General features: G+C 32.7%; 1 protein-coding gene and 1 long non-coding RNA gene across 10 annotated transcripts in view; one reads left to right on the top strand and one right to left on the bottom strand.

Annotated features, from left to right (window-relative positions):
- LOC129144277 (uncharacterized) overlaps positions 1-2,564 on the top strand; it is a 39,186-nt gene extending 36,622 nt beyond the window's left edge. For 2 of the 3 annotated variants that reach the window (XR_008548552.1, XR_008548551.1), the window contains exons 2-3: positions 593-889; positions 2,215-2,564. This is a non-coding gene — a long non-coding RNA (uncharacterized LOC129144277). The remainder of the gene's footprint in view (positions 1-592; positions 890-2,214) is intronic. The other variant, XR_008548550.1, reaches the window with a different exon arrangement.
- Positions 1-12,481, bottom strand: part of LOC129144276 (protein eyes shut homolog) — a 378,386-nt gene that overhangs the window by 273,784 nt on the left and 92,121 nt on the right. The window lies entirely within an intron of this gene.

Here is a 12,481-nt window from a genome sequence, read left to right as displayed (position 1 = left end):
GTTAATGGGTGCGGCACACCAACATGGCACATGTATACATATGTAACAAACCTGTACGTTGTGCACATGTACCCTAGAACTTAAAGTATAATTAAAAAAAAAAAAGAATCCATCATCCACATAACCTTGAGCCAATGACCTCCACAAGCTTCACTTTCCTTATCTGTAAATTCAGATAATGGTACTTCACAGGACCGTTTGGAATCTAAGGAGTTAATGCATGTAAAATACCTAGCACATAAAGCGTCAATAAAACAGCTCTTTTATCTCAAAAAAAAATCAGTTTAGTTAAATAAAGGTTTATCTCTTTGGGAAATGTAAGAGAGAAAACAGTCTAGAATTGCGACATCACTGTCTTTTCACCAAATACAGAATATGGGTGTGGTAGGCAGCTTCTAAGGTGACCGCCAATGATCTCTGAGTCTTGGTATTCCTACTGTTGAGTCTGGGTTGGATTTAAAGACTTGTTTTTAATGAATGGAAAATATCAGAAATAATGGGATATTACTTTTGAGATTAAGTTATAAAAAGAAAGTATCTTCAGCCTTGAGCTCTGAGTGTTGCTATTTCTCTCTCCAACCCCCTACCTCAGTGGAAAAACAGCCTATTGCGAGCACCCCTATGAGGAGAGAGGTCCATCTGAAGACGAATTGATATCTCTCATCAACAGCCAGTAAAATTCTGAGGCCTGCCTATAGCTACATGAGTGAGTGTGAAAGAGCGTCTTTTGAGGCCTACTGTCAGTCCCTTTGACAAGTTTTGGGGTGGATTATCTTCCAATTCAGCTCTAAGATGACTGTGGCTAAATAACATCTTGGATAAGCTGATTCACTTCGGTGTCCTTAGAGACCTTGAGCCAGAGGAACACAACTGAACTACATTCACAACTGTGAGATAAGTTTTTTCTTAAGGCACTTCATTTGGGGATAAATTTTTATGCAGCAATAGATAACTAATAATTTATATTTTGGTTATGTGATATATGTGAATTCATTTTGGAATCTTCACATAAACTTCAAACAGATAGATATATATGCAGCTAGAACCAAATAAAAACAAAGGCCTACATTACTGAATATTGGGAAAGATGTGATTTTTATGTAAATGCACCATATGTGCAGATAACAAAAATGTGACCAATATGAATCCTGAAATGAAAGACAGGAGCAGGCACTATGAATTACAGGTTTTCATGTACAGTGAGGCTTCTCTCACAGACCAGTTCTCCACAGCATATTCTAGGTTAAATGCAGGAAGAATTTTTTTTTTTAAGTAAAGGTGTTTGATAATTCTCCTTATTAATGCCAAATATGTCAGTAGGCTTTCCATAAAAAAATAAGGAATGGTACATCATTTTCTTACTTTTTATTTATAAAACTAGAAATATTCATTACCATTAGAAAAATTGATTTGGATAACAAAGCATTTAAAATTGATATGGATGAAAAAGCATTGTTAATATCTTATTCTAACTATTTAGAGGGATGATAAGATTTTTGTTTCAGTAGTTCTAACAGAACAAAGTCATCAATTAGGGAAATGATAGTCCTTCAAGAACATCATTAGAATGATGCACTTCTGCTGAAGCCAGAGAACTGAAGCAACTCAAATTTGATACAGATTCACAAAGGATCAGAAGTTCAAAATATACTAATGCATATGAACATTATATTAGAGACCATTGCATCCCAAACTGGTATTTTACCTAATAATATATAAGCAGTTATAATATTTTTAAAAATGATTCATGCTCAAATAAGTTTGAGAAAAAAATGCTGGTTAGACAGGCTTGTTAATTGTAGGGCTCTCCTGTGCTTTAAATTACTAATACGCACGATTAATCTCTAAGAGTGAGCCAAGAAACAGCATTTCCTACCTTCATTTGAGCATTGAGATTTTTGTGAAGGCTAAACGATTAGCCTTGCCCAGAGTAATGTTCCATGGAACAATAAATGAGGAACACTCTTAAGTATCATAATTCAAAGAGTTCACAGTAAGCTACAAGAAAGCAGGAACCACCTTTAGCCATTCCCAGTGTACTCCCAGTACTAAGTACAGTACTGACAGTGCAGGCTTTTACTAGGAAATTACTGATGAATGAATAGATAGACACCCCCAAACTGTACATTGGAAAGTATTAGCTACATGCATATATTATTTTCAATTGTAGTCTTGCATCAAATAATGATTTATTTCTCTTCATCTTTCTACCAGCATCTCAATGCAAGGTCACTTCAGAAGTCTGGAGGCTTCTATAACAGCACACAGGATCAAAGGAAGGACCCTCCACTCAAGAATAATCTGTCATGACTGCGGCTAATATCAACGTTATCCAAGACCTTATTTAGGTTCCTTGAAAGCTGGTATCTGTGCAGCTTCCATTCAGGTGGAAGGTATTGAAATCATCATAGACTGGCAAAAATGGCCAAGCGCAGTGGCTTACACCTGTAATCCCAATACTTTGGGAGGTCAAGGCGGGCAGATCACTTGAGCTCAGTAGTTCGAAACCAGCATGGGCAACATGGTAAAACCCTGTCTCAACTGAAATAAAAAAGTTAACTGGACATGGTGGCATGCACCTGTAGTCCCAGCTGCTCAGGAAGCTGAGGTGGGAGGATCATTTGAGCCTGGGAAGTCAAGGCTGCAGTGAGCTGTGATCCGGCCACTGCACTCTAAACCTGGCAACAGAACAAAACCTTGTCAAAACAAAAACAAAACAAAACAAAACAAAACAAACAAACAAACAAACAAAAAAACTCTATTTTTAAGTCCTCACTGCTAAATGCAAAATTTTCTACCACAGGGTGGTAGTAATAGATTTCTGTTATTGAGAAGACTCTCCTCCCCACCCACCCAAAAAAAAAAAAAAAAAAAAAAAAAAAACTAAAACTTTTCTCTCCAGGTATTTAGTAATTCCTTCTTTTTTTCTCTTTTATCAGGAAAACTGATACACTATTTTCAATGAGTTTTGGATTTTCTAAGGGCACACACAGAGAGAATAACTTTAGGCTACTTCTTGAAGATATAATTCAACGATTTTTAACCAATATTTATACCATCCAGCATCACCTGGATTATAGCCAATCGAACAAAGCATATGAACCAAGTAATCACACAATATCTGCATTGATGTGTTGCCTACATGCAGCAGAATGATCTGGATAGCTCACCAAAAACATAATTCATATATACCTTTTTTACTCCATTTGCCAACATACTTTATTTCAGAGAAATTTTAAATTATATCTCAGCTGTTTCTCAGAGCTCCTTTGTGGAAATTACATCCTGGTTTCTGTTCCATACTTGAGTAAACTACAGGCTTTCCAGTACATTGTCCATTGGACCAAAATCTGGAGCAAGAGAAATAGTGTTATGGCAGTCAGGACACAGTAGCTGGAGACAAACTATCTCGGTTCAAATTTTCGCTCTGTCACTTACTAACTCTTTATCCTTGAATGTATTATTTAACCTCTTTGCCTCATTTTCCACAACTGTCATCAAAGGGAGTAGTAATAGTATGAGTTAGGGTCATCACTTAAATTGAATGTACTAATACATGCATCACTTAGAACAGGTGTGTGGTGTACATATCTATATCTATATTTATATATCTATATCTATACAATCATCCCTCAGTATCCTCAGGGGATTGGGTTCAGGACTGCCTGCATATACCAAAATCCATGCATACTCAAGTCCCGCAGTCAGCCTTGTGGAAATCATGGACACAAAATGTTGGCCTTCCATATATGCGGATTTAGCTTCCTGCAAATACTATTTTTCTAGCTGATTTTGGCAGATGAATGTGAATGAGGAACCCACGTATAGTGATGGCCAACTGTAATTATTGAAAAAAATCTGCATATAAATGGATCTGCCTAGTTCAAACCATGTTGTTCAACGGTAAACTGTATATCTCTTCTGGACTCTCCATTTGGAAACACATGGACCCAGAGGATTTCTTCCTTTGCTTGTTTATTTTTATGTGAGTGTGGGCCCACATTTATCTCTATTGGCTGATCCAGAAGATTCACAGAGGTTATGTTCTTCATCTTGCTATCCCAACCGTCAGGTCCAAGACTTTGTATTATCTTTTTCTCTTACTTCATTGACTTGTAGATGCCCCTGGTCCTTGATCCATCTTTGTGAACTTAATGATTCAAACTCTCTTGTTTATAGCAGGTTTAAAAGAACAGCTCTTATTACTAGATGTTCAGAAAAATATAAATTTTATGTTTCTATTAAATTTAGAAGATCCTACCCATTTTTAGCATTAAAAAATATGAAATGTTTATTCAGATAAAAATTTAGTCCAGTAGACTTTCAGTGTCTTCTAGGTAAAAATGTTTAGTCTCCCAGACACCTTTCCTTCTTAGTTTTTGTCTCCTTAAGATAGTGCCTATTCATAGGGGAGGGGTTGGGGGGATAAATGGAACTTATTTTATAAGGTTTCATGGTGGTAGGGGAAGCAAACAAACAAATACCTTGAGGGCTATGTCCTCAGATTTCTACGGTTTCCAAAGAATTGGTTATGTGCTGTTGACACAGAATTGGTTATGTGCTGTTGACATCTGCTAGTGATCACTGCTGATTCTGTATCGAGTGTGAGTCTCTCAGCTTAGAAAGAATGTAAAAGTGATCATGTGATCAAGTGATCTTGATCAAGTGGAAGGTTCATCTCAGCTTCCACTGCACCTGTCACTTATGAGCTCTCGCTATAATTTCATTTTCCTTCATCTGGGGATAGCAGGTAGTGATTCCTAACCTTTTGTGCAAAGACCTCTGACTTCATACAGTTCTCCCATCAGCCTCTTGGTAAATTCTGAGTCCTGTTGTAACTCTGGAACCCAGGGTGGTTCCAAAAGGCTACAACATAGGGCCTTTTCTCCCTGACCTGTTGCATTGCTAAGTAATTATAGCTGAGCCCCTAGTGATTCAAGTAAACCTTCAAGAAGAACCTCATCCCAGACTCCTGGACTATGGGCAAGAGTTTTCTCCTCATTGTTATTCCTTCAATATATGTAACATACCTCATGGATAAGGATGGCTCTTATATTCTTATATAATCCTAAATTAAATGTCAACTATTAAGTATTATCTCTGACATCATCTTTATATTCCCTCCATCCTTATTCTCAAGCAAATGAAAGCTATACAACAACATAGGGAGGTACTCAGAAATGCAAATGATGAAAGCATAATGTCCCCTCATGAACACGAAAACAAGTTCCTGGTAATTTATGTGCATTTTGTGGTACCGCCAAATCCCAATCAGGAGAATAAGTACTGTGTATTGAAATTGTACCTCTGATTTCAAAATTAAAACATAAAAATTTTTAGTAGTTATATAATTATGTTAGTTGCATGAAATTTGTTTCTAAAATATGACTTTGACAAAGATATATATAGGACACATAGTAATCAAAACAAAAGTGGCAATTTTCTTGGTAGTACTATCTACCCTCATGGGCTATTCTATGGAATTCCTTTCCCTATTGTTTCAGGTAAGCCGTCAGTATATCTGTTTTGCAAAGAAAATAATGATACTGGGATTTTAGTACAAGTCATGTCACTTAGTTTCCATGTCTATTTCTTTATATGAGTTATTTTTCCTTTTAAAACTATCATTTATGTATCGTGATAGATTCAAAATATATCTAAATACACATTGCTTATTATGAATACTAAAGTTAAGTAATGCAGAATTTATAGATTCATACTCCAGTTTAAAATTAGGTAGCTTACATAGGGGCATTTATATTGTTTCATGGAAGCAAGTTTATTAGTGCTTTCCTTTCAAGCATAGCCTAAATACATTAAGATTAAATACATTAAGGTTAATTTGAGAGTAGTTTTAATTCCATAGGAACATACATTAGCCATATCTTTTCATCTGGAAAAAATTATAACAATAGCAAAACAATAAGTCTAATAATGTCTACAAAGAAACCATATGAGATTAGAAATATGAAACCTTGTATAAATCCCTCTTATCAGTCCCCATACAATTGTCTGAATCCCCATGGCTACAGTCAGTTATGCTTTTTTTTCCCCCACAGAGATACCAGCACCAATAAGAGAACAGTTTATTCTGCCTCTTGCAGTGATTTTTGTGAATATCTCGAAATATCGATAATAAGAAATGGGTCCAGTCAATGCATCTGATGGATGCTAATTCTATCCAGGAGACAATATTAACCTTTTCCACTGTAAGCCTATCAAATACTAGAGATCTAAGATGGAATAATAGCTCAAAATGAATTTCTCCATGAATAAAAATAGAACTGATTGTTAATTTTTCTCGAAACACAGATTAGTAAAACTGCAGCTGTTTCAAGAAGTGAATATGTGGGAAAATGTCAAGTGTGAGACATTTTTCTTTCTTGACCAATTAAAAGTAATAACATGCCAACTTTGAGAATAAAGTTGTGGGAAATAGTGGCAGTTTTTAAACTTTGTAAATAGAAATATCAAAACATATAATTAGTTTCAAATTTTTGGTTAATTAAACACAAATACCTATTTATCTGTTGTATTTTGCTTTCATAGTGGGCTTATAATGTTGGTATGAAGAAAATAAAAATAGCTTTATTGTTACAGCCTATGTAACAAAGCATGACAAAAACATCCAGATATCTAATTTCTCACTGGTCTGGGTCTTTCGCAGTGTGGATGCATAATTTTGTTATCAAATTGAATGGATATTTTTAAGGATATAATTACGTTTCTTGGGGAAGTTCAACAATTTAAAGTATCTTGTCAATGTTTTATATTTTCCATTCCTCCAAAACTTAAAATTAAGTAGTGAGTCACTGATTCAACAAGATGTACACAAAAGTATGTCTACTAGTATAAATTATAAATGTGAAAATATAGTTTAGAACTCTCATCATTAAAGTTATTGGGTTATAATAGAAACACATGTAATACATGTAAAAATGTATAACACAAGCTCAAGTTGAGTTATAAAAACACGTTTTGCTCATGAAATTTAATTTTTTACTAAATTTGATTAGTTGAGGCTTTTAAATAAACATAAACATTAATGAATTAAATAATGTATAATTCCACAAATGTTTTCTCCACATGCATCTTAGGCTATGGAAAAATATTTATCCATTCTTTCCACAAATATTTATTGAGCTTTGAAATATGCCAGACACTGTTCTTGGAAGCAAGAACACATGAATAAACAAAAACATTCTAAATGCTGGCCTTTGTGGTACTTGTGCTCATGTTTTGTATATTAAATAAAAAAGACAAAAACTATTTTTGTGACATTTGCAGTTTGTGGTTAAGCAGGCAGTAAACTCTTCTTCACACAAGTCAACAGGGGAAGCACAGGTTGTAAATATCTGAATGAAAGAGTGATGTGATACAGAATAATGTGTGAAGGCCCATTGTAGGGAAGAGACAGGGAAGCCTTTTTGAAGTGATAACTCCATGGCGTCACACACTTTTAAGTTTGCCTAAGACAGTTTTAATTCACATTTGTTGTCCTAACAGTCTGTCAGAGTAGCCTTTGCTCCACTCAAATATTTAGGAGAATGACTAAGGTAAAGTAGGAGACTGATTGTAAGCATTGAAGCAGGTTCGGTAAGGGATGGTTTTGATTGGGTTTAGGGTGATAGTAACTGAGATTCAGAAATGTGGATACACTTGATACAAATACTCTAAATAATCTTCTTTTCCATTCCTGTATTTAAGTCACTTATCTATTCAAAGAAAAAGTAGCATTCAAGACTCTAAAGTTCAAATAACAGAATGATACACCACTTCCTGCTTTAGAGGCTCACAGCCCATTTGAAAGAGACAGACAAATAAACACATGCATATAACTTAGAGCTACAGGAATCCTAGTGTAATTGGCAATGGGTAAGTGGATCACCAAGGAAAGAGAGGTGAATTCTAACTATATTCAAAAACAAAAAAGATTCACAGAGTAATGGACCATGGACTTGAGATTTAGAAGTGAATGATGGTCATTTGTCAATTGGGATAATATCTCTGTAGGTGTATGAGGTCCTAACTTTGGTGAATGAAAACTACAATTTGCCTTCATAAATTGCTTACATTTTTTCTGAAGAAAGATAGTTTTATAATTCCATTTATTAATATTTCTTTGAACCCCCTGTTACCTGAGAAGGCAATCTATTTTGAAATGAAAATAATAGAAGCTTAATACATTAACGTGGAAACACTTTATAATACATATCACATTGAAGAGTTCCTACATAAATACTCTTCTGTTCATTTTAAACTTGAGCTTTATTATCTGTTTTTTGTAAACCCCAGAGCTTTCTTAATGAGCACTATGAAAAATCTTTTAAATAAGACAAAAACATTTTAGGTTTCTATTCCTTTTTCCCCTCAGTGCTTTCAAAGAAATTTCTGAGCATAACCTGTTGTATAAATTATACTAGCAGGTTATGATTGTTTGGGGTACTTCCTTGATTTTTCACATTTAAAAATAAAACTGCTCATTTTTTTTTGTTTGTTTCAAACAGCAAGTAGAAAAATTGTCATACAGAATGTTACCTGCAAACTTTATCTTTGTTCATGTTTTAGATGATTTTCCTTGATTTGAATGACTTTTTTTTTCTTTTCAGGTACTTATATGTGAATTATTTTCAAATTGTACTTTTTAAGCAATAGATGCGGAAAAAATAGGAATACTGACTTATTATGTCCTCAAAGTCTCCTCTCAACAAATACCAAGAGATTTCCAGTTTTCTCTTACATAGTTTGGTTGGAATTAGCTCTGTTTTGATTAATAGTCATGAACAATGTGTTTGTTCTGCCCTGTTTTTTAAATATGGGAGGGAGTTGATGTTGGTAATTATTCATTATTTCTCTCAACTTTGCTATAAAACAGGAGGAATTTCATTCAACTTCCGATCACATTTGAATTAGATGCCAGAAGACTAATAATAAGTAATTTTACAATGTTGATGTGCGGGCAATTCTAGGGAAGACTCAAAACCCAGAATACATAAAGGGGAAAATTCACACAATTAATTACGTTTAAAAATTCACATGGAAACACATTAAAGAGTTCAAAAGAGAAAAGGGAAAAGTAAAGCCATGAAATACAAACTATCCACATGAGTACTAAAATATCAAAGTGTGGGTTATACATGTGTATATATTTGTCAAAATTTGGAATGTACACTTAGGGTTTGTGCATTTTATTATATGTAAATTTATATTAAAATAAATAAATTTGAACTCTAGTTAATGATAGTAATAATAAGGTATTTAAGCGAAAGTACGCTGATTCCTGCAAAGTATTTTAAATTGCATCCAAAAATAAGGTAGAATAATATATGGATAGGATGAAGGAAATATGGATTGGTTTGTGCCACAAGTTTAAATAAATATTAGTGTTAGAATCTAGGTGGTAGATCAATGATGTTCATTGTAAAAGACCTTTAAATTCACTGCCCCCTTTTTTTTTTTTTTTTTTTGAGACAGGGTCTTGCTCTGTCACACAGGCTGGAGTTCAGTGGCACAATCATGACTCACTGCGGCCTCAATTTCCCAGGCTCAAGCTAGTCTCCCACCTTAGTTTCCTGAGTAGTTGGGACTAAACGTGTGGCCGACCACGCCCAGCTATTTTTTTTTTTTTTTTTTTTTGTAGAGACTGGGGTCTCACTATTTTTCCCAGGCTGGTCTTGAACTCCTGGACTCAAGCAATCCTCCTGCCTTGGCCTCCCAAATTGCTGAGATTACAGGCATGAGTCACCATACTGGCTTTCACTGCACATTTGAAATTTTCATAATAAAATGTTGAAAAATTTCTACATGATGACTTCTAATAAATAATATAATGCAATTGAATACCAATTAAAAATTGCAGTGACATGAATGGTATCAATAACAAATTTAAAATAAACACACAAGTGAAAAAAATGAAAATAATGCATAACTTCATTGTCGATCACATAAATTAAAATTAAATTGATATTTATTCTATTATGTCTTGAAAGAAGAAAATAAATTATAATACACAAGGTTTTTGAGTGTGAGGGTGTTGAGAATTATATACAATGTCCACGTGTATATAAATTTGTACAGCCTTTTAGAAATACTCCTTTTGAATATATGTCTAATAAATTTAATGACATTACCTTTGATTCAGCAATTCAAATTTTAGAAATGTATTTTCATAAAACATTGAAAGACTGGACGCAAAGATATATATCCATAAGTTTATAGTTATCAAATTGAAAGTACATAACATACATATTTAGCAAAATTATTTGATTAAATACATTTGGTATAAATAATATGATTAAACTTTTTTATTGTATTGTAAGCACTGATATAGATTTATATTTATGGACATAAAAAGATAGCCACACTTTTTTGAGTGAAAAAGGCAAGCTATGAAAAATTATGTTGAATATATATGTGTGTGTAAGTGTGTATATATTTATATATGTTTGTATGCATAAAAGAATAAATGTCTGAAAATGCAGAATAAAATAAAATTTGCTATCTCTGGAAATGCTGTATTGTGCTCAATGTTTACTTTTATATATTTCCTTTTACACATTTCCTTTTACATATTTCAGTAGTTTGAAAAGTAAAAATAAACATTTACAGATAAAAACTTGAGGAAATATTTCACATCAGATATAATGAATAATTAATATTCTTAAAGTACTGAGTTCTTACAGTTAAAAACTACCAACAGTCGCAAATTTTTAAAAACAATATTTATTTACATGACAAAATGGTAGTCTCTAGGAAACACAGAGAATAAGAAATATAGAGAATAAGTATTCTTTACCTTCCACATATTTACAACCAGTATTCAAAAATAGTTTTAAAAACATGTTTAACCACTCTAAATGTACATTAATATTCTATACACACAAGTGTGAAATGATCACATCAAAGTAAAACTATTTATTGCTTTATATTTACTTACTACATATTCTAAGCTATACTAAAATGTATTTAAAATGTAATTGTAATTGCCTAAAGAAAGCATACGAGTTTGTATAAATAAAATACCATTTTCGTAAAATGAAATTCTAAGATAAATTTGTTGAATTTTGTTTTTTTGAAAAGGATTATAAATAACATTCAGATTATATCATCATTCATGAGTTCAAAGAAGAAATGAAATCTCCTTTGAATGTAGCACCATTCCGCCCTGATTAGATCAATTTTGGACATTGACCATGGTAATCAATTACTCTTAGCCTTCAGGATGATGCACAACTCAAAATGTGGAAAACTGAAATTCTATAACAAATACAACTGGCTTTACAACATCTGAACCATTTAATACATTTAAAATTACTTAAATGAAAAGTAAAAGTTAAAGTTATTGACTCAAAATTTTAATCAGCTTGACTATCCTTCTGCATCTAAACATGAATTAAACAATCTTAAAGCTAGAAATCTAACCACAGACAGATATAAGTAAAAAAAGAGAAGTTTACCAGTTTACTTTTTTCTAATATCTGAGTTGAATTAGTCTCTTCCAAAGTATTTTTTTTTGCAATTTTGAATTTACTGGTTACTTTAATGAATGAAGAAATAATAATGGGATATAATGTCTTAAGCAGGAATGAGTAGAATATACAAAAATCTAATCTAAGAACAGGAATGAGATATTGGATATTTATTTATGAAAACTGAATAACTAATAAAAATGATCTCAGCAAATATGCTTAATTTAGATATTGTGACAATTTCTTGTGAAACTTTTGAAGTTAATGTTTTGAGGGAACTTTAAATTCTCTCAACCACTTGCAATTTAATTAATTAGCTATCAGGCATCAGTGATATTCAAACTTGCCTCCAGAATCTCATTTATGAGATTTCACCCTGGATCACATTTTTAGTTTGTCATAAAAGTTGGCACTCTGCACAAAATTGGCAAGGCAAAATATTTATTTTCCTCTGTATTCACTTTAAAAAAAAATACTGTCACATCTGACAGAAACCATAGTAACTTCTCTCTAAAGTTATTCTTTCTCAAGTTTTTTACCCTTTGTGCTCTTGACAACTTTTCTGCAAATTTCATTGTAACAGAACCAATACAACTAATAAGATTCCTGCTGTAACTTTCCTCACGCCTTCTATTTATTTTTGTCTGTTTATTAAAATAGTACTTTTTATAAGAGTCGCCCTATGATATTACTGCTTCTTTTAATTACTTTTTGAAAAATAAATACTTTTATTTTTAAGAAGTATGTTTAATCAAACTCATCTTAAATTTATTTTGCATACCTTCAAATATGCATTGTTATCTGAGATAATTAATCTGTTTTAATATGGCCAAACAAAATTTGTGCTTTAAAGTTCATTATCTCAGCGAAAAGAATGGAGTGAAAATCAATTATATTTAAAACCACACACATACATTATGCAGAATTTTCTCCTTTCAGAATTGATATTCACAGAAATAAAATGCCACTCTTATTGTTTAGTTGGAAATACAGTTAGAAAATTACATTTCATC

Source organism: Pan troglodytes, chromosome 5 (genome assembly GCF_028858775.2).
Source record: "Pan troglodytes isolate AG18354 chromosome 5, NHGRI_mPanTro3-v2.0_pri, whole genome shotgun sequence".
NCBI classification, from domain to species: Eukaryota; Metazoa; Chordata; class Mammalia; order Primates; family Hominidae; genus Pan; species Pan troglodytes.
This window is presented reverse-complemented; position numbering and strand designations above follow the sequence as displayed.